We start from the raw sequence: 27,483 nt of genomic DNA, 5'->3' as shown, positions 1-27,483 counted from the left end.
TAAGGAATCATACTCTAATCATACTCTTTTTTTTTTAAGATTTTTTATTCATTTGAGACACGGAGATAGAGAGAGCATGAGCAGAGGGAGAGGCAGAGGGAGAGGGAGAAGCAGGCTCCCTGCTGAGCCAGGAGCCTGATGTGGGGCTCGATCCCAGGACCCCGGAATCATGACCTGAGCTGAAGGCAGACACTCAACCATCTGAGCCACCCAGGCCCACCTGTTTTTTAAAGATTTTATTTATTTATTTGAGAGAGAGAGAGAGTGCACACAAGCCGAGGGAGGGGCATAGGGAGAGGGAGAAACAGACTCCCCACTGAGCAGGGATCCTGATGTGGGGCTTGATCCCAGGGCTAGATTCCAGGACTTGATCCTAGGACTCGATCCAGGACCCCGGGATCATGACCTGAGCCAAAGGCAGATGCTTAACCAACTGAGCCACCCAGGTGCCCCTATAATCATACTTTTTCTAAAGATTGCTATAGTTCTATACTTTAAACCTAGAATTACTACATTTTAATGTATATGGAAGTCTTGATGCAACTGTTTTTTTCTTGACTTGAAAATAATTTTAAGTAAGAAATTCTGGTAATAAATAATAACACTTCACATTTGTATGTCACCTTAAATTTCTTTTGGTTGATAAGGTATAATTTAAGAAAAATAACACCTGTACTTTGCTTTATGATCTGCAGAACATTTTCTTTAAAAATTTGAAAAGTTCATTCAGTTGGAGAAATTATAGGATACACTGTGTATATATTTAATATATCATAAATATATATAAAATTTAAGGTCCCTTCTCCCCATATTCTCCAATCCCACTTCCCTGGAATTGATACCATTAAAAGTTGTATAAACTTCCAGACCTTTTTCTGTTCACATATAAACATATTTATGTATGTATATATATATGTATGTGTGTATGTGTATATATATATAACATTTATAGCAATGGTATGTTAAAAAACAAAATTCAGCCAAATAAGTTTGAAGATCTAATTGGTTTTATTAAATGATTCAAGAATTGGGCAGCATCCCATCTAGCAGGTAGAGGGGAGCTCTGAGGAGATGCACAAAATGAAAGATTTTTATAGGAAGGAGGTTGGGGCAAGGAAGTTATTAGCAAATGAAAAGGGTTGTTCCAGGCAAGGTCACTTTCCCTAGCAGAGGAAGCGGGGGTCAGATAACCTCTTTGGCACTGATCAGAAAATTTCTGACTGGTTAAGACTTAAATTTTTGGAGGATATCAAAACTGCAGTTAGATTAGGTATTAACCCCTGGTTTGGTGACTTGGCCTAAGTGATACCATTTTCAGCCTGTGGTTTTCTTTTTAACACATATAGATATAGATATAACATATATATATAGGCACACATTTATATACAATTTAGTTATTTTTAATATATAACCTGTGCATGTATTTTTATGAATTTATGATAGTATTTCTGATTGATAGTTTACCAGCAGTAGAATAACTGGAGTAAAAGTTAGTCACATTTTAAATGTTACAGGCAAATTGCCTACCTAAAAGGTCTATTTCCTCCAACTGTATATATGAGTATCCTATTTCCCAAATCCTTGCCAGCATGGGTATTGATCAATCTTTTTAATTCTTGCCAAATTGAAAAGTGGTACCTCCCTGTTTAGTTTGCACTTTCCTGATGCCCAGTGGGGTTGAGCATCTTGTATTTTTTCTGTGAATTGCCTATTTATGCCTTGCCATTTTTTCTCTCTGTGTTATATTATGTGATATTTTTATACTGATTTGTAGAAGTTTTGAATTATTAGGGATATTGACGTTTTAAATATTTGTTATAAGTATTTTCCCTCAGTTTAACATTTATCTTTTAACTTTGGTAATTGTGTGTGTCTTACAAAAAAATTCATTTGTATTTTATCAGATCTTCAAGATTTTCACATGTATTCTCATACAATCTTTAAACCAAATCGATGAAGGTAAGAATTATTAACAGATGAGCCAGCTGAGGTTCACAGAGCTTAAATTACTGGCCCAAGAAGGAAGGGATTAATATCTAAGCCTACATTGCTAGAAATAGCACACCAGGATAAGGGAAACTAGAAAATAGGAGAATTGGCTAAGGAGAATGTTCTCTTCCAAACTGACTGCTCTTTATGGCTCAGCCATTGGTCAGTAGTCTTTAAGGAGACTGTGCCTAAAGCAGCAGTAACAGTTTGCAATGGCCTCTAGTTGGTTCTGGTAATATGAGGTGTTTGTAACTCCTTTGGCTTAACTTTGACACCCATTTCCCTTCCCCGCCTTTCCTTGCCAACTTTGTTTTATGGCTCTTGGCTTAGGTCTTGGTTATTAATTTTACTTATTTCATGACTTCTGGCTCTGACCATTGGCTGTGCCTATAGACAGATTACTGGCTGCGCCTATAGACAGATTACTGGCTGCAATCTCAGTGGATCCCTCAGTTCCAGATTTAGGATTTTGGCCCTGGTTGAAGGCCATGGTGATGATACTGGGCTCCTAGGCCTTTATATCTGTGGACAACAGAGAGATGGACAGTTGGGGAAAATGCAACAGAAAAAACTTTATTTAAAAATGCCCTAAAAAAAAATGCCCTCAAAATGTTTAATGAGAAAATTCAGCTACTAAATACCAAGTATCTGTGAGGAAGTAGGGGTAGGTTGGAGGTGTGGTACATTTCATTCTTCTTTCTGACTGGTAAAAACTAGTTATAGGCAGTTTAGTTGTGCACAGAAGACTTACTGATAGGGATTTTGGTGGAAATTAATAGAAGTCTTGGAGAAGTTTCCGCCTATTTTCCCCTACCCCTCCCACTGCCACCAGGAGCTTACTATAAGCATATACAATGACTATCTCATACCCAACCATGGGGAAAAGACAAATTTTTCTTTCATACTTCTTAGCAGATGGAAATTTCTATAAGTTATATCTTTTTATTAACAAATGCTTCTATTTATTAAAAAGATTTTATTTATTTGAGAGAGAGCATGAGTGGGGGGTGCAGAGGGAGAGGGAGAAACAGACTCCCCGCTGAGCAGGGAGCCCGATGTGGGGCTCTATCCCAGGGCCCTGAGACCATGACCTGAGCCAAAGGCTGACTCTTAATCTACTGAACCACCCAGGTGCCCCACAAATGCTTCTATTTTAAAGCATTTCTATTTTTTTAAAGATATTGTGTACATATAATATCTCATTTTATCTTTACAATGACCCAATTTATGGATAGGGAATGTGAGACACAGAGAGTTTAAATAATTTGCCAACGCCCACACAGCTAGGAGGCATCCAGAGTCTATGCTCTTTACTGTCCTAACCACTAACTATGCTGTGATGCTGCTCATGGGCAGAAATATGGGAGAGGGTGAACGTCTTCTTTAACAATAGCTAACACTTATTGTTTATTATATTCCAGGACATGTACTACATGCTTTATATGTAAAATGTTACTTAATCTTTACCATAGTCCTTTGTGGGAGGCACTATTATTATCTTTATTTTATAGATATAAAACCTGAAGTTAAGAGGGGTAAAGTAACTTACTTGCTCAAGGCCACATAATCAGTAATGGCGATGCTATAATGATAAAAAACAAGCAACAATAAAACCCAGCTACATTTATTCTGCTAAGCGTTGAACTTACAGACCTACAATTATAAGTTCAGATACTGAAAGGCAACTTTCAGAAATTCCTGAGAGAGTAACAGTAATGGACACCTCCCTTGAGGACTTGGTGTGTGGAGGCAGAGTGGTACAATGGACAGCATACTGGACCACACTGGACCACTGGAGATAGGGTACTAGGTTTGGAGTCCTAGACCCGGCCACCAACTCATGATGTGACCTTGAATAAGATAGTTCACCTCTCTGGCTTGAAGACTTATTTATAAAATTAATGCCTAGGATTAGATAATCTCAAAATAACTTTATGATTCAAATGCTCATTGATTATTGCCACAGATGGATTGTATAGGGGAGATGTTAGACCTTCTTGGAGTTTGGTTTTCCCCGGCTGTCTGGTCTGACATTATTTTGTCTGGGTCTTTTTTGCATAATTTTCCAATGGATTGACTCCTTTTGTCAAGGGCAGGCAGCTTTCCATCCTGCCCAAGTTCCCTCCCATCATCACCCTTTCCTCAACATCTGCATTTCTTTCCTGCAGTGCTCTCTGTGTAACTATGTTCTGTAAATCACTCCCCAGCCCTCAGCCTTCTCTGAGTTCCTGGATTATTTGTCACCTGTACCTACCATCAGATGCTTAGGTATCTTTAGTTCTTTCTTGTTGCCCATGTTTGGATTTTTTTTTTCACTTTCAGAAATGTCTTTATTGTTTGTTTCTTTAGACACTTCTCTGCATGTATTTTGATATGGTTTGTGTATCCTTTTATTTTATTTTATTATTTTGTTCATGATAAGTATACTCTTAAATCCCCATCACCTGTTTTACCCATTACCCCTCCCACCCACCCAACTCCCCTCTGGTAACCATCAGTTTGTTCTCTATAGTTAAGAGTCTGTTCCTTGGTTTGTCTCTCTCTTTTTTCCCCCTTTGCTCGTTTGTTTTGTTTCTTAAATTCCACATATGAGTGAAATCATGTGGTATTTGTCTTTCTCTGACTGACTTATTTCACTTAGTATAATACTGTCTAGCTCCATCCACATCATTGCAAATGGCAAGATTTCATTCTTTTTTTTATTATGTTAATCACCATACATTACATCATTAGTTTTTGATGTAGTGTTCCATGATTCATTGTTTGCGTATAACAAACACCCAGTACGTGCCCTCTTTAATACCCATCACCAGGCTAACCCATCCCCCCACCTCCCTCCCTTCTAGAACCCTGTTTGTTTCTCAGAGTCCATAGTCTCTCATGGTTTGTCTTCCCCTCCGATTTCCCCCCCTTCATTTTTCCCTTCCTGCCATCTTCTTTTTGATGGCTGAGTAATATCCCATTGTGTATGTGTGTGTATATATATATGTGTGTGTGTGTATATATATATATATATATATACACCATACCCCATCTTCTTTATCCATTCATCTGTTGATGAATCTGTTGATGAATGCTTGAGCTGCTTCCATAATTTGGCTATTATAAATAATGCTGCTATAAATATAAGTGTACATGTATCCTTTGGATTAGTGTTTTTGTATTTTTTGGGTAAACAACCAGTAGTTCAATTACTGGATCATATGGGGGTTCTATTTTTAACTTTTTGAGGAACCTCCATACTGTTTTCCAGTGGCTACACCAGTTTGAATTCCCCATATATTTGCATTTTCTGTAGAATTTTAAACACTACTAGCTCAAACTTTTAAATTCACTGTTGACTTTAAACCTAAAAATATAACTCCCAATATATGTCACAAAGACATTCATTTATGTCCATATTATCATTTATCTTTTGTGCTTTATTTCTTATATTTTGCTATATTTGTAATTGTCTTCTTTTCCTCTTGGGATGATCCTTCCTTTTTATCCATAGGTTTTTTTGGAGGGGAGTAGGTGGGGGATTTATACTTTATTATGGCTTTTTTGGGTATTTTTCTAATTTTGTTTTTGTTAGGCAGGAAGTATTTTTTCAATATATTTTTTAGTTGGATTTTTCTCATACAATTTCTCTAAGCTTTCATTTTTAGAATATCTGTGTGGGATTCTATCTTGCTGTATATTTTAATATATATTGAAATCTGTGAAGTGTTTGTGGTTTACTATATTACTCTTCTTTTTGCCTCATATGTATGTCCCCACAACCTGACTGTAAGTTTTTTAAGGCTAGGACCATATCTGTAGCATCAGCTCCTGGCTTGGTACCTTTGGCTAAGAATGGTCCCTTTAGTGAAAAGTCTTGTGAAAAGTGCTGTGCCCAAACTTACAAGTTATAAACTACTCTTCCTGCTTATCTTTTCATATCCAGCTCTTTTTCCCTTTTCAAAATGACATAGGAGTTTGTTGTTCCCAGCAAATAGTCTGCCGACATAGAGATGCTAATTTGTTTGAGTGGACATGTTGGTTTTTTCATTTAAAAAAAGTGAAAGAGAAAAGAAATGTACTGCTGTCTATATTAATCTTTATCATCACCACAGTGAAGCACTGGTAGATACTTGAAAATGTTTATGATCATCAAGACACTACCCTTTCTTGATGCCAACAAGAATGAAGAAGATCCATAAAAAGAATAGGTAAAGGAGAAAATTTTAAGTTTAAAAACAGGAGAGGAATTTATTTTAGATACACATTTATTTATACCTTCGACATCTGTGATCCTGAGAATGAAATTTTACCACAGTTCCTCATGGTATAATGGAACACTTCAATTTTGAAAAACTACTCTGAGTAAGGCATCATGTGAGACTCTTGCTGCAGCCATTGTGTAGTTCTGGAATTGAACCTTGAATAATGGCATTTATTGGTATTAAATAGGGATTGGCAATCTGTGGCCCATGGGCCAAATCCAGCCTGCTGACTGGTTTTTTTTGCATGATTTGAGACCAAAGAATGGTTTTTACATTTTTAAGTAGTTTAAAAAAATCCCAATAATATTATTTCATGACATGAGAGAAGTATTTGAAATCCAAATTTCACTATTCATAATTTGGAACAAAGCCATATTCATTCATTACATATTGTCTATGTTTGTTTTTATGCTACAAAGGCAGAGTTGAGTACTTGTTTAATAACCCTCATGGCCCACAAAACCTAAAATAGTTGCTAAGTTGCTATCTGGCCCTTCATAGAAAAAGTTGGCTTTATACTTCTGGCATAAAACAAGATAGGAGAGAAAAAAAAAAAGTCAATTGGGGAAGATATGAGGATAGAGGATAGAGGTGGAATTCCTTTCCTGCTACTTTTTATTCCTTCCCTCACCCTCTTATTCCACAGTAAGCTGTCTCTCCTTTTCTTGCATGCACCCCCTCCATATTCACAGACAGATATATATTGTGAAAAAAGAAAACCAAAGCCTTTCATTTTTATGAGTTTGGTTTATGGTTGGTCTTCATTTTTAAAATTATATTTTCCCTTATTGTTTTAAATCTGAAGTTTGGACCATCTGGGAATGAAAACTATGGACCTCAACATGTAGGCTCTCCATCTGGTGACAGCTAAAAGTAGTGCTAAGACCAGTCAAGAGGAGTGAGACTGAAAATGAAGCTTTGTTGGCCTGTCTTGGGAAATTTGGACCACATCTGACAGTTGGAGCACCATTTTTGACCATTATTCTGGGAATCATGTTTTGTTCCACTGTACAGAAAACCTTTAGGGGTTAAACTCCTACCATTCAATTTTTTTTTTGTGGGGGAACAACAACACAAAACTAGGGGCTCAATGTGGAGGGGAAGCTGAAATTGATTCAAACAAGATTTCATTAACTAATTTGGGGAGCATTTGGAGCTGTTCTGAGCTATACAATTACTTCTTTTCTCATCTCCACTGGCACTCTGAGAATTAGATCACCTGGGGAAAGCAGATTTAAAAAATTCCAGATGGTGTGTGTGATGCTCCAGCTGTGGAGAATCTCTCCCAGTCAGGCAATCTGCCTTTCTGCCGGAACCCTCTAAAACTGTGCTGCCCATTTGTCATGCTTCTCCAATTGCATCCTTCTGGATAGCTTCTCTTTGCCTTGTCTGACTCTTCCTTTCCAGTTTTTATCATCCCCCTCCATGAGCTAATGTAGTAACATCTCTTCATTGGTTATAAATCCATAGAAGAACCCAATATAAAATATGGTTTTGTGAAGGATAATTGGAAAACATCTGTTTTTTTACCCTTAAGATTCAGTGTTCACTTGTCTCATATGACGACGTGACTGTTTGTGCATGTGTGAAAAAGAAAAACAGGAAGAGGGGAGGGAAAGGCTAGCTTGAGGGTGAGTAAGAAAGAATTCATGCGTGTGTTTTTGTAGCCAGCTGGACAAAATAAGTGCATCTCCATGTCGGCTTGATTAGAATCCTGGGTTAATGTTGAGAAAGGTCAGTCTCACTGACTTGAATGACCTTGATGGGACTACCAAAGAAGTGATTGCTTTTAGGTTGGTCCTGGTTATTGTTCTGATGATAAGTTTTGTCTGGAGTTATTCCTACCTTATGGTAGGAATTCAAGCCTTGAAAGCTTATTGACAACTTTTGGTCTTCAGAGTGTTCAGGTGGGCTTTCCTTGGAGGTTGAACACTGTGGGGAGGTGAAGGGAAGAAGCAGATAACATGACACTCCATTCTTGTTCTTGTTGTGTCTGTTCATAGTGGATATGCCTTTCCTAATCTGTAGAATATTAAGTGAGTAAACTTTGGAACCTTTCATTTTAGCTGTTCTAGTCTATAATTGGATTCATGTAAGGTGTATGGGTCATTGAGTTTTATTTTACTTGGTACTTGATACCTTTTTTTTTTAAAAGATTTTATTTATTTATTTGAGAGAGAAAGAGAGAGAGAGAGAGAGAGCACATGAGAGGGGGGAGGGTCAGAGGGAGAAGCAGACTCCCTGCCAAGCAGGGAGCCCGATGCGGGACTCAATCCCGGGACTCCAGGATCATGACCTGAGCCGAAGGCAGTCGCTTAACCAACTGAGCCACCCAGGCGCCCCGGTACTTGATACCTTTTGAAATCTAGATGGAAAATTACATAATTCAGCAGGAACTAAAATTTTTTTATATTGTCACTTGAAAAATTGAATAAAATTTATATATCATAAAATGCAAGATCTGAGGTGTACAATTTGATTGCTTTTGATAAAAGTATGCACCTATGTAACCATCACCTTAAACAGGATCTAGAACATTTCTATCATCCAGAAAGTCCCCTACTGTCCCTTTCCAGTTCAGCTACATCTTAGAAGGCAACTACATTCTGATTTCATAGATTATTTTGCCTGTTCTTGAACTTCATAGATACTGTTTTGTGTCTAGATTTTTAAACTTAGTGTAATGTTTCCAATACTTATCTTTGTTTTTTAAAAAATTTTTATTGTTATGTTAATCACCATACATTACATCATTAGTTTTTGATTCATCTTTTTTTTTTAAGATTCTATTTATTTATTTATTTAGAGCGTGAGCGTGGAGAGGGGTAGAGGGACAGAGAATCTCAAGCAGACTCCACACTGAGTCTGGAGCCCAGCACAGGGCTCAATCCCATGACCCTGAGATCACGACCTGAGCCGAAACTTGACTGAGCCACACAGGTGCCCCCCAAATAGTCATCTTTGTTGTGTGTATCAGTAGTTCATTAGAAAAATTTTTTTGACCCTTCCCCATCTTCCAAGATGGCAGATGAAAGCTGAGAATCCAGATAGTAAGGAGAAAAAACCTGAAGCCAAGAAGGCTGATGGTGGAGGCAAGGTTAAGAAGGATAATCTGAAGGCTGAAACGCCAAAGAAGAAGCACCACTGCAGCTGAAACTGCAGGTTTCAGAGGAAGGTCAGAGGAATTGACAGATATTCCTAATCAGCTATGTATTACAAAAAGGCCATGTACGAGAGGAAGAATTCAGCAGCTGAATCCAGGGTTGAAAGGAAAAAGAAAAAGGTTCTTGATACTATTACAAAACCAGTTGGTGGTGACAGGAATGGTGATATCTGAGTGGTTAAGCTTCACAAATTGCCTAGGTATTATCTTACTGAAGATGTGACTCAAAAGCTATTGAGCCACAGCAAAAACCTTTCATTCATCATGTGAGAAAACTGCGAGCTAGCATCACTCCTGGAACCATTTTGATTGTCCTCACTGGGCACCACAGAAGCAAGAGGGTGGTTTTCCTGAAGCAACTGAGCAGTGGCTTGCTACTTGTGACTGGATCTCTGGCCCTCAGTCAAGTTCCTCTGCATAGAACACACCAGAAATTTGTTATTGCCAATCCATCAAAATTTATATCAGTAGTGCAAAAATCCCAAAACATCTCACTTATGCTTACTTCAAGAAGAATAAGCTGTATAAACTTTTGAGGTTTTTGACACAGAGAAGGGGAAATATGAGATTACAGAACAGTACAAGGTTGATCAGAAAGCTGTGGACTCACAAATTCTGCCAAAAATCAAAGCTCTTCCTCAGCTTTAGATCTACCTCTGCTCTGTGTTTTCTCTCACAAATGGAGTTTATCCTCACAAACTGGTGTTCCAAATTTCTTGCAAAGAACTTAATTTAGATAACTGATCCAGTTCAAAAAATAAATAATAAATAAATAAAATTTAAAAAATTCTGAGTTTTCCATTGTATGACTATCCCACAATCTGTTTATGCTTTCTCCTGTTAGTGAACTGCTAACTTTTACTCAGTTTTATGAAACTCTACTCTGCTTTATAGAGCAGAAAGTTTTAATCACAGTAAGTCTAGTTTATCAAAATTTTCTTTTATGTTTAATGTTCTTGGTGTTATATCTAAGAAATCCTTGTCAACTCTCAAGCCCACAAAAATTTTCTTTCATCTTTTCTTCTAGACATTTTATAGTTTTGCTTTTACAGTGAGGTCTGTGATCCATTTCACATTAATTAATTGTGTCAGGAGGAGATTAATATTCATTTTTTCCATATGTTTATCCATTTATCCTAGCAGCATTTGTTGAAAACACTGTCTTTTTGCATTAATTAATACAGTTGAGGATTTGGGCTATTTGTCTGTAAGTTTCTTTTTTTGTAATGTCCTTGTCAGATTTTGGTATCAGGATTAAGCTGGCTTATGCACAAACAATGAATCATGGAACACTACATCAAGACCTAATGATGTAATGTATGGTGATTAACATAACAATAAAAAATTAAAAAAAATAAAATAAAATATGGCTTATAAAATAAAGTGGAAACATTCTTTTTTATTTTCTGAAAGTGTTTATGTAACCTTAATATTAAGTCTCCTTAAAGGTTGATAGAACTTTCCAGTGAACTCAGATGGGTGTGGAGTTTTATTTATGCAAAATTTTTATTATAGTTTCTTTGATACATATAAGGGCTATTCAGATTTTGTATTTCTTCATAAATTTTTGTCTTTTTTAAAAAAGAGTTGCCCATTTTAAGTTGTTGGATTTATTGCCATAGAGTTGTTCATAATATTGCATTATTATCCTTTTAATGTCTCTGGGATCTGTAGTGATGCTTCTCTCTTATTCTTGATACTATTAATTTGTGATTTTCCTGTTTTTTCCTTAATTTTTATTGAGAGGTGTTTATTAATTTTATTAATCCTTTAAAAGAAAAAATGTTGGCTTTGTTAATTTTCTCTATTTGCTGATTTCTACTCTGATCTTTATTATTCCTTTCTTATGACTTACTTTGGATTTAATTTGCTCTTCTTTCTCTAGCTTCTTAAAGTGGAAAGTTAGATAATTGATATTAAATCTTGCTATTTTCTCTAATATGTGAATTTAAAACTAAATTCCTCCTTTAAGCATTGTTTGTTCTGTGTTCTACGAATTTTGGTAAGTTACTATTTTTTAGTTTGAAGTATTTCCTAATGTCTCTTGTGATTTTTCCTTGACCATGGACTATTTAGAAAAGATTTAATTTCCAGATACTAGGAGATTTTCTAGATATCTCATTATTTTTGATTTGTAATTTAATTTAATCTCCACAGATCTTTGGAAAGTTCAGGATATTTCTCAAGCTCGTCTAGCTTGTCAGGAATTAACTTTCAACATTTCTCTTCTGGATCTTGTTAAAACTTGGTTTCATACTTTGTTAGGGTGCATCTAGAGTAGGTCTTATAGTAAAGTTTGCCCATTACTCCTATGGTGTAGCCTTCTGCTATCTCAACTCAATGTGAACTATGTTATCAAAGTATTAACAGGATCTCTCCACTCTGAAAGGGCCAGGAACTATGCTTTTTTTCTCTAGCAGTGCTTGTTCTCTAATATCTCTATTTCCCTCTCAACTTTATCTTAACTGCTATCTGGTAAACTCTCATAGTCTCACTCTGAACATGTATAGCCTTGTCCTCAGTTAAGGATTTTATACAGGACCTCCCACAGGACTCCTGGGGCCTTCTTCTCTGCACATCCACCTTTTTTTTTTTATTACCTTGCATCATAGATTACAGCCACTTCAGCCAACTCAGACTCTGATTTCTGCCTCCCAAGATCAGTGGGATCACCTCAACCAGCTCAGGCTCTAGGTCTCTGCATTATAGTTGGAAAATTATATCCAGTTAGAGAGCTGGGTGATCCTGGGCTCACTCACCTCATGAGTTTTCTTTCTCTCAAGAGTTGTAGTACTGTGCTCTCTGTTGTTCTCTGCCTTAAAAAGTTGTTTCAAATGGTTTGTTCAGATTTATAGTTTATTTCAGGAGGGCTGATTTAGTACCAGTTACTTCAACATAGTTGAAAGTTGAATTCTAAGTCTGCCATTTTGCTATTTGCTTTCTATTTGTCCTGCCTCTTTCCCCCCATCCTATTTTTCTCCTTTCCTGTTTACTTTTGGGTTAATACAATTTTTAATGTTTTGTTTTAATTATTTTAATGACTTTTAGCTATAACTTCTGTATTATTTTTAAGTAGTTGTACCAAAGATTACAGTATTGATCTTTAAGTTATCCTATTCTACTTAGAATTAATGTAGTACTGGGACACCTGGGTGGCTCAGTCGTTTAAGTGTCTGCCTTCAGCTCAGGTCATGATTCCAGGGTCCTGGGATTGAGTCCTACATTGGACTCCTTGCTCAGCGGGGAGCCTGCTTCTCCCACTGCCTGCTGCTCCCCCTGCTTGTGCTTCTGCTTGTTTTCTCCCTCTCTCTCTGACAAATAAGTACATAAAACCTTTAAAAAAAAGAATTAATGTAGCACTAATTGCAATAAAACTTGTATAACACTGTAATTCCACTTAGACCCCCATCCTATTGTTTTATATATTTTATATCTATGTATATTATAATCCCCACAATATTATATTTTTTTCATTAAATAGTAATTTGTTTTTTATTGTGACAAAAAACATACAAAATTTATCATCTTAATTATTTTTAAGTCTATAGTTCAGTAGTGTTAAGTATATACAGTCAGTTGTGTTTTTTTTGAAGAAATGAATAGAAGATGCAAAATATCATGTTAAGATTATCCACATATTTACCATGTCCAGTCCCCCCTTTTTTTAGGGGGGGCAGAGGGAAAGGGAGAGGGAGAGAAATTTAAGCAGAGTCAACACCCATTGCGGAGTCTGACATGATGCTCCATCTCAGAACCCTGAGATCATGACCTGAGCCAAAATCAATAGTCAGATGCTTAATTGACTGAGCCATCCATGTGCCTCTCCAGTCTCCTTTATTTTTCCTTGTATGTGTGAGTTCCATTTGATGTCATTTCTCTTCAGCCAAAGAACTTTTCAAGTTTGTGACTTTTAGGGCGATGGCTCCAATCTTTTGTTAAGCCCATCTGTTGAATTTTTTATTTCAGATACTGCCGTTTTCATTTCTAGAGTTTTCATTTGGTTCTTTTGCATAGTTCCTATTTTTCTGCTTAGATGTGCCATCTTCTCATCCATTACGATCATCTTTTCCTTTAGACCTTGATTATATTTATAATAGCAGCTTTAAGGTACTTGTCTGCAAACAGTATGGAGGCTCCTCAAAAAATTAAAAATAGAATTACCATGTGATCAAGTAATTCCACTACTGGGTATTTGCCCAAAGAAGATGAAAACGCTAATTTTGAAAAGATATATGCACCCCTATGTTAATTGCAGCATTATTTATAATAGCCAAGGTATGGAAGCTACCCAGGTGTCCATCAATAGATGAATGGATAAAGAAGATTGAGAAGAATATTACTCAGCCATAAAAAAGAATGAAATCTTGTCATCTGCAATAAAAGGGAGGGTATAATGCTAAATGAAGTAAGTCAGTCAGAGTAAGAAATACCATATGATTTCACGCATATGTGGAATTTAAGAAACAAACCAAACAAAGAAAAAGAGTGACAAGCAAAAAAATGGACTCTTGGAGTACCTGGGTGGCTCAGTTGTTAAACGTTTGCCTTCGGCTTAGGTCATGATCTCAGGGTCCTGGGATCGAACCCTACATTGGGCTCCCTGCTCAGCAGGGAGTATGCTTCTTCCTCTTCCTCTGCCCCTTCCCCCGACTCATGCTCTCTCTCTCTCTCAAATAAATAAATAAAATCTTTTAAAAAAATGGACTCTTAAATATAGAGAACAAACTGGTGGTTGCCAGAGGGGAGGTGGGTGAGAGAATAGGTGAAATAGGTGAAGGGGATTAAGAGTACACTTATCCTAATGTGCACTGAGTAATGTACAGAATTGCTGAATCACTATATTGTACACCTGAAACTAATATAACATTGTATGTTAATTGTTCTGGAATTAAAAAAATAAATTAAAATTTAAAAGTACTTATTGCTAATTCTAACATCTGAATTATTTTGGGGTTTCTATTACTACTTTTTCTTTTGACTATGGGTCACATTTTTCTATTTCCACGTCTAGTATGTTTTTAATTGTATTTGGACATTATGTTTGATACTGTAGAGAATCTGAATTTTTTTCCTCTTTCTCTGAAGAGTGCTTTTTTTTTTTTTAATTCAAGCAGACAGTTCAATATTTGGTTTGTCACCTTGAACTATTGTAGGCTTCATTTTACACTTTGATAGAGCAGATCTGTTTTAGTTTTTCTTTTAGTCTTAGGGTGAGACATAGTCTTTACTCCTTGGCATTACTCCTTTCTGCAGTTTTACTGAAGAGTCCAGATGTTTATCAAGCCTCTTTAACTTGGCATATTTCAAACTCAAAACACTCTCTCCCTGCATTGGGCAGCAGCTGAAATCCTTGCTCAGCCTTTTTAGCTTTCCAGCTGTTGCCTTCCAATAGACATTTTGGAGTGTCACAGTTCTGTGGTCAGTTTATACTTAGATTTTGTACCTAGATTGTAATTTTCATTTTAGAATTTATTCAGAGTTTTGAGAGCTCCCCTTCTGTGGCTTTCTCCTCTCTTGGATTTCCTATCTCAATTTCCAGACTCTTTGCCAGCCCTAACTTTGTGCCCTGAGTGTTTCTGCACTATTCAGCACAGACTAGGCAATGCCCTAAATAGATTATTGGGTAAATTATTCTATGTGGCTCTTTTATTTTCTGTCTATGGACTGAATCAGTGTTGCATGAATAATAAGAATGTTTCATTAAAAAAAAAAGTTGTGCCAATAGACACTTTGTCATGTTGGCAAGCCTACATGGCTCTTCTGTGACTTGCCTGGGAAATGATTGGCAAGGCTAGAATGGCACACTGTATTTCAGTAGTGCCAAATCAGGATCTTTTACTACAGATCACTGAGCAACCTCTATCACCATGTTGTTGTTGTTTTAACAGGATTCCCATGAAGAGTATTACCCTTTATGTTTGATTGTAGTAAATGGGGAATGATAATTTTCTTGATGAGCTGTCCAAATATGTGGCTTTGTGAAACCTCATGTACTTATGAAATAGAATTTATATGTCTTCTTTCTCACTTGTACTATTCATGGGGAAGGGTTTCTGATATGTTAGCCCAACATTTCTTGTTTTTTCTTTCTGATTATACCATTTCTTTGGAGAACCCTAGTATCATTTATGTGGGACATGCAATCTTCATATTTGTCTATCTTTGCCTATCTTTCTGATCCATACCCCATCTTTCTCACCTCAGGGGAAGAAGTGTGGTGCCAAATTACTGCAGTGATTAGTTCAAGTATAGGCCAGGATATGAATAAGACCAAATAAAATTTTCCTCAGGATACTTCTCTTCAGCTTAGACCATGAGCTTCTAAGGCAAGATCCATGTTTTGCTCACCATTGCACCCTCTGTACCAAGCACAGACCTGGAAAAATGTGAATGAATGTTGAATAGAATGAGTGGCCCTTGGCAGAATCATGCAATGATTGTAACTTTGATTTTCCCATCGGATTCTTCTTTCTTAACCTGATACCATCCTTTATGAAGTACGAGTCAGAAGTTGGCAAAGCTATCCATGAAATGGAACTCACCAATATATTGTTGGGGCATGACTGAGAGAATAAAATCCCAGAGAAAGTATGTTTGAGACTATACCCTCATTTCCCCAGAGCAATGTAATTTTTATCTTTGAAACAGGGGCATGCACATGTTTCCTTCAAGTCTTTGTCCCCCACTCTGCTCTCAGGGCATCGAAGGACTCAGGAAGTTCTTTCACCAGAAATACCTATTTCAAGTATATCAGTTCTTTGTCTTGAACTTTGGAGAAGTACCATTAACATCATTGAAATAACATTTGTGAATTAGGAGACCTGGAAGATGTCACAGACTGGTTAGGGGGAGAATGATTTAGGAAGTGAGAACAATGGCACCTGGTTAAGATGTATTTGTTACTTTTACAGCCATCTCCATTTTCCTGTTCTTCTTTCTGCTATTCTCAGGTACTATGTGATCTCAGAGTTATAGCTCTCATGGTAGGGATTTTTGGAGAAATACTGTTATTATACTATGGGTTAGATAAGAATAGCCTTTTTGGAAAATCTGGAAATTTAATTACCATACTTATCATTGTTTCATCATGGAACTGTTATTAAGTTCTAAACATTCAGCCTATATATGGATATTTATAAAACAACTGCTTGTAAGTTGGAGTAGTTCATTGTCAACAAATTTAGACTCAACAAATAGGTAAGTGCCTAAAGTAGCCACTATGTTAGGGGCTTTCAGATATGTTATCTGGCATAATCATAAAATCCTCTGTGCATGTGGGGGGTTATTATTCATCTGTATTTTATAGAGAGGAATTTCATCAACAATTAGAATTAAAAATAAACATGACTTCTGACTTCTGGTCAGGCATGTAAGGAGCTTGGACATCTCCACTCCATTGTAACAAAAAACAAAAAAAGCTGAAGAAATGGAAAAATCAGTTCTTAGATTCATCAGAAAAGTGAGGTCACAAGGCAAACCATTGCCCTTATGCTTTATTCCTTATGGATCCACTAATTTGGAATACAATCAAGTCTAACTTAAAGAAATCTGACATCCAAAAAATGAGTAGCAATGTGAAAGCTGCTCTGTCAGAAGACACCTGAAGCAAACCTTTTAACAAGTACCAGAACACTAAATAACTTAATTATCTTATTCACCATCAAAATTTCAGTGATTCTCGGAAAATATAATTCAAGATCCATTAATATTCTTGTCCCTGAGTAAGACTTAGAGCCCTCTCTCTTAGAAATGGCTTGCCAGCCTCCCAATGGAATAAAAAGCTCTCATCACCTTCTGTTTTCTATTCTACTTTAAATCCTACATCACAGATTTTTTTAAGGGTCAATTTGACATTCATTATCTCAAATCAGACTTTGCTAGTACCCTTTATGAATCTTCAAAGCACAATTCTGGAAGAGAGGCTACTAATTCAAATTTGAAAAATGTACTCCGTGGATGCTCTCAGAAGTGTTTGGCAACAAGTGCATTATTAGACTGAAATAATCATGAAGCTGAGAAACAGCTTATTTTATATATGGTTGGGTAGAAAGTGAAATAGTTTTACATATTCTAACATTGGTTGGTGTCCTGACCTTTCTAAATATTCAACCTGTAAAGACCTTTGAGAAGCCTATGACTTGCTCTCTCCCTCTCTTTAAGAATGATAGATTTTACTTGAATTTTTACAAACGGAGTCACAACTACCTATAGTTCCAAAGGAGCAGTTGTCTTATCAGTATAGAACATGAGGAAATAGTTTCTAGAGAGCTCTGGAAACTTTTAAGATCTTAAAATTTGTGGAGAAAATGAAATTTTATTTATTTGTTTTTAAATGAAGAATCTACATTATGATAGTGTAGATCTGTTTGGAAGCAGCTCTTCCCAATTTTCACTTAGCATGCTGCTGCACGTATTTGCTTAATTCCTCACAGAAACGTGTCATCAAATAAGAAATTATAAAATTACCATTTAAAAATAAATAGGCAGTTGGCATTTTCAGGAGAATCATTTCCATGAAATTCTAAATTTTATGAACTAATGCTAAGCATTTTCAAACCAGTTGTTTCAAGGATTTGAAGAAAATTTATTACTATTAATTCTTGACCAGATGACCAGTGATAGGAGGTTTCAAAGTTTCAAAATTTTTGTTTTGGATCATCAGCAATTAAATACAATGGACTATGTTCTGGAAAATGAGAAGTAGAGCTAGGATAAAGAGTTCTCAGAGTTTGTGTTCTGGAAGGCTCTCATCAGAAATGATAAGGAGAATATAGAATGCTATCAACAAGGATGTGGGGCATATAACCTCCAAATGCCAACTGTAGGATTCTGCCTCATTCCTGACTATATTGATTACCAAGTTATTTCTGGTCAACTAGCCTTTTGAGAGTGAGTGAAGATATTTAAAGGAAGAGCCAAATATTCCAGGAACTAGAGTTCTCAGCCTCTTCCTTATAGTTGCTTCAAAATATGATGGTTGAGTAGAGGCCCTGGCCTGTGGACTCTTGGAATTATATGGAGATTGATTCACACCTTTTACATTCCAGTGTATGGAATTAGAGCAGCATGTTAAATTAGAAGTTTCTACTAAGGCATCTATATACAATAGGTGTTACATACTAAAGCAGAGTATCAGACCAAGGTGCAGAAGGATATACCTAGAAACTGGCCACATAATCTTAAAGACTCCTCATCTATAAAGAGTGTACTAAATTATGTATTGTTAGATATTTGAGGAGGATTTTTTAAAAGATTTTTATTTATTTATTTGAGAGAGAGGAGGGTGTGCAGAGGGAGAGAGTCTCAGGCAGACTCCTCCTGAGTGCAGAGCCCGACACAGGGCTCAATCTCATGACCCATGAGATCATGACCTGAGCTGAAATCTCGAGTTGGGTGGTTTAACTGACTGAGCCACCCACATGCCGCTTGAGGAGGATTTTTAAAGGAATAGTGGGTCAGATGTGGGATCATACCTACAAGGGCAGTAGGGGGGATGGCTTAGATCCAGTTCAATAGAAGTTCACAGACAGGCAAACAGGCCTCAGCAAGGTGGACCCTACTGTTTCCTTGGAGGCCAAGGAAGAAATAAATGATTGCCAGAATAGAGTGCAGTACTCCAAGTTGAGGGACATTAATGTGACAGACTGCCACCATTGGGTGTGTGTGTGGTGCTTTGAAATATCTGTGAAGGCACTCTCATCTTCAGAGAGCATGAAGCCAAATTTTAACAGTACTATTTAAATAAGAGTCTTATTGCTTTCCTAACTTTTTCCTTACCCTTCTATGAACCTTTTAGCAGGAGGTAGATATAATTTTGAATGAAGTATAAAGGTTTGATAACCTGAGATTAGACATTTTGTGAACTTTGAGACTTATGGTTGAATTTTAAAGTGACTATAGAATACTTGCTACCTGAGAGTGAGAATCAAAAACCGTGGAACTGCCCAAGTGTCCATTCAGGGACATAGGAAATGCTTCCCCCACAAAATATATTTTAAAGGGATGTTGGAGACAAAAGTAATTCTGCTATCTGATAATCCCTCATGACTCTGCTTGTTCAGTGTGTAGGTTTTATAAAGGTTTTTTTCAAAGTTTTGAAATTATGGCACAGAATCAATTTAGAAGAGAAAAGCATGACTAGTTTAGAATCAGACTAGTCTTAAATCTTGGCTCTGCTATTTTTTAGTTATGTGACTTTGGATAACTTACTTCTTTAGAATCAGTTTCCTTATCTGTAAAATAAGGATAATAGTAGTAAATACTGCAAAATGTTGTTAAGATTAGATGGGATAATGCAAGTAGAATGCACACCTTGGTGCCTAGCTCAAAATGTTAGCTATATAACAAATTTAGACTTTGAAGAGGTTAAATGGTGGGAACTTGTACTAGATATGTCTCCTGAGGCAAGGGAAACAAAAGCAAAAATAAATTATTGTGACTTCATCAAAATAAAAAGCTCTACATGGTGAAAGAAACAAATCAACAAAACTTAAAGGCAAACTACAGAATGGGAGAAGATATTTGCAAACTACATATCACTAAAACTCAACACCCCAGAGGGGAGGAGCAAGATGGCAGAGGAGTAGGAGACCTAAATTTTGTCTGGTCCCAGGAATTCAGCTAGATGGTTATCAAACCATTCAGAACACCTACAAACTCAACAGGAGATCAAAGAAAAGAATAGCAGCAATTCTATGAACAGAAAAGCGACCACTTTCTGGAAGGTAGGATGTGAGGAGAAGTGAATCCGAGGCGATATTCCGGAGGAGAGACGGTGGGGGAGGGGGCCTCCGTCAACCGCTTCTGGCAAATGCTAGAGCAATGCAGCACAAAATTGGAACTTTTAGAAGTCTGCTCTGCTGAGGGATGTCGCTCCAGTGGCTAAGCGGGGCAGTGGAACACTCGCTGGGACAGTGTGGTCTCAGGACCCTTGGGGTCACAGAAAGACCGGGGGTGCCTGAGTGCAGCAGAGCTCCCAGGTATCAGAACAGGGAAGCCAACTGCAGAGATGGAGCCGAGGCGTGAGCTCCCAGCTCCGGGTTGCCATAAACCGTGATCCGCGGCCCAGTCGGGCCACTGCTCCTCCAGTAGGGACCCAACAAGCGGCAGATCTGGGGAGACTCCCCTTCCTCCCCCGGGAGGAGCGGCGCGGGAGTGCACCACAGGGATCTGCTGGGTTTGGAGACTCCACACGGGGTTGGGTGCCAGAGATAGAAACGCTGGGTCACAGGCTGGGTGAGCACAGAGTGCGGCCGGAGACCGGGGAAATGGGAGTGATTGACTGCTTTTCTCTGGGGGCACACTGAGGAGCGGGGCCCCAAGTTCTCGGCTCCTCCAGGGCAGAGATTGGGAGGCTGCCATTTTCATTCTCATCCTCCAAAGCTGTACTGAAAGCTTTCAGGGAACAAAAGCTTCCGAGAGCAACCCCCCCCCCCCCCCCCAGCAGATTACTTAGCCTGGCCTCTCTTAGCAAGGGTGGGGCAATTCCACCTCGGGCAAAGACATTTGAGAATCACTGCAACAGGCCCCTCCCCCAGAAGATCAGCAAGAACAGCCAGCCAAGACCAAGTTTACTGATCAGTGAGAATGGCAAAACCCCAGAGCTAGGGGAATACAGCACATAGAATTCATGGCTTTCCCCCCGCCCCATGATTCTTTAGTCTTTCAAAGTTAATTTTTTAAATTTTATTTTTTCTTTTTCTGTTTTTTTATTCAAATTTTTCTTCTTCCCTTTTTCAACCAACATCTTATCAATTCCTTTTTAAAAATCTTTTTTAATTTTCATTTTTACAGTCATATTTTATCCCTTCATTGTATTTAACCTTATTTTTTGTATATATATGTTTTTCTTTCTTTAAAATTTTGGGATACAGTTTCTTTTGACAGACCAAAATATACCCTAAATCTAGTGTATGACATTGTCCTAGTCTCCTGCCTGATCACATTCTCTCTCTCTTTTTTAATTTTTTTTCATTCTTTTTTCAACCAACTTCTTATCTTATCAGTTCCTTTTGTAAAATCTTTTTTAATTTTCATCTTTACAGTCATATTTCATCCCTTCATTGTATTTACTGTTATTTTGTACATACATAAGTTTTTTATTCTTTAAAATCGTGGGAGGCAGTTTCTTCTAACAGACCAAAATAATACACCTAAAATCTAGGGTGTGGTACTGTTCTGTTCACGAGCCTGATCATATTCCTTTTTTTTTTTTTTTAATTTCCCTTTCTTTTCCCCCTGGTTTTGGGTATCTTCTGATTTGTTTAGTGTATATTTTTCTGGGGTCATTGTTAACCTGTTAGCATTTTGTTCTCTCATTCATCTGTTCTTCTCTGGACAAAATGACAAGATGGAAAAAACTCACCTCAAAAAAAAAGAACAAGAGGCAGTACCGACTGCCAGGGACCTAATCAACACAGACATTAGAAGATGTTGGAACTAGAGTTCAGAATGATGATTATAAAGATACTAGCTGGGCTTGAAAAAAAAGAATCCCTTTCTGGAGAAATAAAAGAACTAAAATCTAACCAAGTTGAAATCAAAGGGGCTATTAATGAGGTGCAATAAAAAAATGGAGGCTCTAACTGCTAGGATAAATGAGGCACAAGAGAGAATTAGTGATATAGAAGACCAAATGATTGGGAATAAAGAAGCTGAGAAAAAGAGAGATAAACAACTACTGGATCACGAGGGGAGAATTCGAGAGATAAGTGATACCATAAAGTGAAACAACATTAGAATAATTGGGATCCCAGAAGAAGAAAGAGAGAGGGGGGCAGAAGATATATTGCAGGAAATTATACCAGGGAACTTCCCTTATTTGGGGAAGGAAACAGGCATCAAAATCCAGGAGGCACAGAGAACCCCTCTCAAAATCAATAAAAATAGGTCAACACCCTGACATCTAATAGTAAAACTCACAAGTCTCAGAGACAAAGAGAAAATCCTGAAAGCAGCTCGGGAGAAGAGATCTGTAACCTACAATGGTAGAAACATTAGATTGGCAGCAGACCTATCCAGAGTCCTGGCAGGCCAGAAAGGACTGGCATGATATCTTCAGAGCACTAACTGAGAAAAATATGCAGCCAAGAATACTATATCCAGCTAGGCTGTCATTGAAAATAAAGGAGAGATAAAAAGCTTCCAGGACAAACAAAAAATAAAGAATTTGCAAACACGAAACCAGCCCTACAAGAAATATTGAAAGGGGCCCTGTAAGCAAAGAAAGAGCCTAAAAGTAACATAGACCAGAAAGGAACAGAGACATTATACAGTAACAGTCACAGTACAATGGCACTAAATTCATATATTTCAATAGTTACGCTGAATGTAAATGACCTAAATGCCCCAGTCAAAAGACACAGGGTATCATATTGGATAAAAAAACAAGACCCATTGATATGCTGTCTGCAAGAGACTCATTTTAGATGCAAAGACACATCCAGATTGAAAGTGAGGGGGTGGAAAACAATTTACCATGCTAATGTACATCAAAAGAAAGCCGGGGTGGCAATCCTTATATCAGACAAATTAGATTTTAAACCAAAGACTATAATAAGAGATGAGGAAGGACACTACATCATACCTAAAGGGTATATCCAACAAGAAGATCTAACAATTGTAAATATTTATGCCCCTAACATGGGAGCAGGCAATTATATAAGCCAATTAATAACAAAAGCAAAGAAACACATCGACAACAATACAATAATAGTAGGGGACTTTAACACCCCCCTCACTGAGAGGGACAGATCATCTAAGCAAAAGTGCAACAAGGAAATAAAACCTTTAAATGACACACTGGACCAAATGGACTTCACAGATATATTCAGAACATTCCATCCCAAAGCAAAAGAATACACATTCTTCTCTAGTGCCCATGGAACATTCTCTAGAATAGATCCCATCCTAGGTCACAAATCAGGTCTCAACTGGTACAGAAAGACTGGGATCATTCCCTGCATATTTTCAGACCACAATGCTTTGAAACTAGAACTCAATCACAAGAGGAAAGTCGGAAAGAACTCAAATACATGGGGGCTAAAGAGCATCCTACTAAAGAATGAATGAGTCAACCAGGAAATTAAAGAATTAAAAAAATTCATGGAAACAAATGAAAATGAAAACACAGCTGTTCAGAATTTTTGGGATACAGCAAAGGCGGGCCTAAGAGGAAAGTATGTAGCAATACAAGCCTTTCTCAAGAAACAAGAAAGGTCTCAAATACATAACCTAACCCTACACCTAAAGTAGCTGGAGAAAGAACAGCAAATAGAGCCTAAACCCAGCAGGAGAAGAGAAATCATAAAGATCAGAGCAGAAATCAATGAAACAGAAACCAAAAGAACAGTAGAACAGATCCACGAAACTAGGAGCTGGTTCTTTGAAAGAATTAACAAGATTGATAAACCCCTGGCCAGACTGATCAAAAAGAAAAGAGAAATGACCCAAATCAACAAAATCATGAATGAAAGAGGAGAGATCACAACCAACACCAAAGAAATACAAACAATTATAAGAACATATTATGAGCAACTCTATGCCAGCAAATTAGATAACCTGGAAGAAATGGATGCATTCCTAGAGATGTATCAATTACCAAAACTGAACCAGGAAGAAATAGAAAACCTAAACAGACCGGATCACCACTAAGGAAATTGAAGCAGTCATCAAAAATCTCCCAAGAAACAAAAGCCCAGGGCCAGATGGCTTCCCAGGGGAATTCTACGAAACATTTAAAGAAGAATTAATACCTATTCTTCTGAAACTGTTCCAAAAAATAGAAATGGAAGAAAAACTTCCAAACTCATTTTATGAGGCCACCTTTACCTTGATCCCAAAACCAGACAAAGACCCCATCAAAAAGGAGAACTATAGACCAATATCCTTGATGAACATGGATGCAAAAATTCTCACCAAAATACTAGTCAGTAGGATCCAATAGTACATTAAAAGGATTATTCATCATGACCAAGTGGGATTTATTTCTGGGCTGCAAGTTTGGTTCAACATCTGCAAATCAATTAGTGTGATACAATACATTAACAAAAGAAAGAACAAGAATCATATGATCCTCTTAATAGATGCAGAAAAAGCATTTGAGAAAGTACAGCATCCTTTCTTGATCAAAACTCTTCAGAGTATAGGGATAGAGGGTACATACCTCAATATCATAAAAGCCATCTATGGAAAACCCATAGCAAATATCATACTCAATGGGGAAAAAACTGAGAGCTTTTCCCCTAAGGTCAGGAACACGACAGGGACGTCCACTATCACCACTGCTATTCAACATAGTACTAGAAGTCCTAGCCTCAGCAGTCAGACAACAAAAAGAAATAAAAGGCATCTGAATCAGCAAAGAAGTCAAACTCTCACTCTTTACAGAAGATATGAGACTTTATGTGGAAAATCCAAAAGACTCCCCCCCCACCCAAAAACTGCTAGAACTCATACAGGAATTCAGTCAAGTGGCAGGATATAAAATCAATGCATAGAAATCAGTGGCATTCCTATACACCAACAACAAGACAGAAGAGAGAGAAATTAAGGAGTCGATCCCATTTACAATTGCACCCGAAACCATAAGATACCTAGGAATAAACCTAACCAAAGAGGCAAAGAATCTGAACTCAGAAAACTATAGAATACTCATGAAAGAAATTGAGGAAGACTCAAAGAAATGGATAAAAGTTCCATGCTCATGGATTTGAAAAACAAATATTGTGAAAATTTCTATGCTACCTAGAGCAGTCTACACATTTAATGCAATCACTATCAAAATACCATAAACTTTTTTCAAAGAAATGGAACAAATAATCCTAAAATTTATATGGAACCAGAAAAGACCCCAAATAGCCAGAGGAATGTTGAAAAAGAAAAGCATAGCTGGTGGCATCACCCAATTCTGGGCTTCAAGCTCAATTGCAAAGCTGCAATCATCAAGAAAGTATGGTATTGGCACAAAAACAGACACATAGATCAATGGAACAGAATAGAGAGCCCAAAAATGGACTCTGAACTCTGTGGTCAACTAATCTTCAGCAAAGCAGGAAAGAATGTCCAATGGCAAAAAGACAGTCTCTTCAACAAATGGTGTTGGGAAAATTGGACAGCCACATGAAGAAGAATGAACTGGACCATTTCCTTATAACGTACAGAAAAATAGACTCAAAATGGATGAAAGACCTAAATGTGAGACAGGAATCCATCCAAATCCTTAAGGAGAGCACAGGCAGCAACCTCTTCAACCTCAGCTGCAGCAACTTCTTCCTAGAAACATCGCCAAAGGCAAGGGAAACAAGGGCAAAAATGAACGAATGGGACTTCATCAAGATAAAAAGCTTTTGCACACCAAAGGAAACAGTCCACAAAACCAAAAGACAACCGACAGAATGGGAGAAGATATTTGCAAATGACATATCAGATAAAGGGCTAGTATCCAATATCTATAAAGAACTTCTGAAACTCAACACCCAAAGAACAACTAATCCAATCAAGAAATGAGCAGAAGACATGAACAGACATTTCTGCAAAGAAGACATCCAAATGGCCAACAGACACATGAAAAAATGCTCAACATCACTCGGCATCAGAGAAATACAAATCAAAATCTCAATGAGATACCACCTCACATCAGTCAGAATGTCTGAAATTAGTAAGTCAGGAAATGACATGTTGGTGAGGATGTGGAGAAAGGGGAACCCTCCCACACTTTTGGTGGGAATGCTAGCTGTGGTGCAGCCCTCTGGAAAACAGTATGGAGATTCCTCAGAAAGTTGAAAATAGAGTTACCATACAGCCCAGGAATTGTGCTACTGGGTATTTACCCCACAGATACAAATGTAGTGATCCAAAGAGCCATATGCACCCCAGTGTTTATAGCAGCAATGTCCACAATAGCCAAACTATGAAAGGGTCTAGATTTCTATCAACAGGTGAATGGATAAGGAAGATGTGGTATATATATATACATACACACACACATACACAATGGAATATTATGCAGCCATCAAAAAAATGAAATCTTGCCATTTGCAACGATGTGGATGGAACTAGAGGGTATTATGCTAAGTGAAATAAGTCAATCAAAGATAGATAAGTATCGTATAATATCACTTATATGAAGATTTTGAGAAACAAGACAGAGGATCATAGGGGAAGGGAGGGAAAAAGAAACAAGACGAAACCAGAGAGGGAGACAAACCATAAGAGACTCTTAATCTCAGGGAACAAACTGAGGGTTGCTGGAGGCGAGGGGGCTAGGAGGGATGGGGTTGCTGGGTGATGGACATTGGGGAGGGTATGTACTATGCTGAGCACTGTGAATTGTGTAAGACTGATGAATCACAGACCTCTATCCCTGAAACAAATAATACATTATATGTTAATAAAAAAAATTAAAAAACGAAGAAAAAATCAACACCCCAAAACCAAATAATCCAATTAAAAATGGGCAGAAGACATGAATAGACAGTTCCCCAAAGAATAAATACAGATGGCTAACAAACACATGAAAGGATGCTCAACATCCTTCATCATTAGGGAAATGCAAATCAAAGCTACAATGAGATATCACCTCATATCAGTCAGAATGGCTAAAATTAACAACGGAGGAAATAGCAGGGTTTAGTGAGCATGTGGAGAAAGGAGAACCCTCTTATACTGTTGGTGGAATGCAATCTGGCTTAGACCCTCTTGAAAACAGTATGGAGGTTCTTCAAAAAGTTAAAAATAGAACTACCCTATGATCTAGGAATCACACTACTAGGTGTTTACCCAAAGAACACAAAAATACTAATTTGAAGGGATGCATGCACCCTGATAGTTATAGCAGCATTATCAATAATAACCAAATTATGGAAGGAGCCCAAATGTCCATTAACTGGTGAATGGCTAAAGATGATGTGGTATATATGTATACAATGGAATATTACTCAGCCATCAAAAGAATGAAATCTTGCCATTTGCAATGATGGGGATGAAGCTAGAGAGTATTATGCTAAAAGAAATAAGTCAGTCAGGGAAAGACAAATACCATTTAATTTAATTTATATGTGGAATTTAAGAAACAAAACAAATGAT

The 27,483-nt window shown here is 37.4% G+C and overlaps 1 protein-coding gene and 1 pseudogene across 3 annotated transcripts in view; both read left to right on the top strand.

The window, feature by feature from the left end:
- Positions 1–27,483, top strand: part of HPSE2 (heparanase 2 (inactive)) — a 687,285-nt gene that overhangs the window by 116,948 nt on the left and 542,854 nt on the right. The gene's annotated exons all lie outside the window — the stretch shown is intronic.
- Positions 9,265–10,143, top strand: LOC113923719 (annotated as a pseudogene).

This window comes from Zalophus californianus, chromosome 15 (assembly GCF_009762305.2).
Source record: "Zalophus californianus isolate mZalCal1 chromosome 15, mZalCal1.pri.v2, whole genome shotgun sequence".
NCBI classification, from domain to species: domain Eukaryota; kingdom Metazoa; phylum Chordata; class Mammalia; order Carnivora; family Otariidae; genus Zalophus; species Zalophus californianus.
The sequence above is the reverse complement of the archived record's forward strand: the minus strand, read 5'-3'. Positions and strand labels throughout refer to the sequence as shown.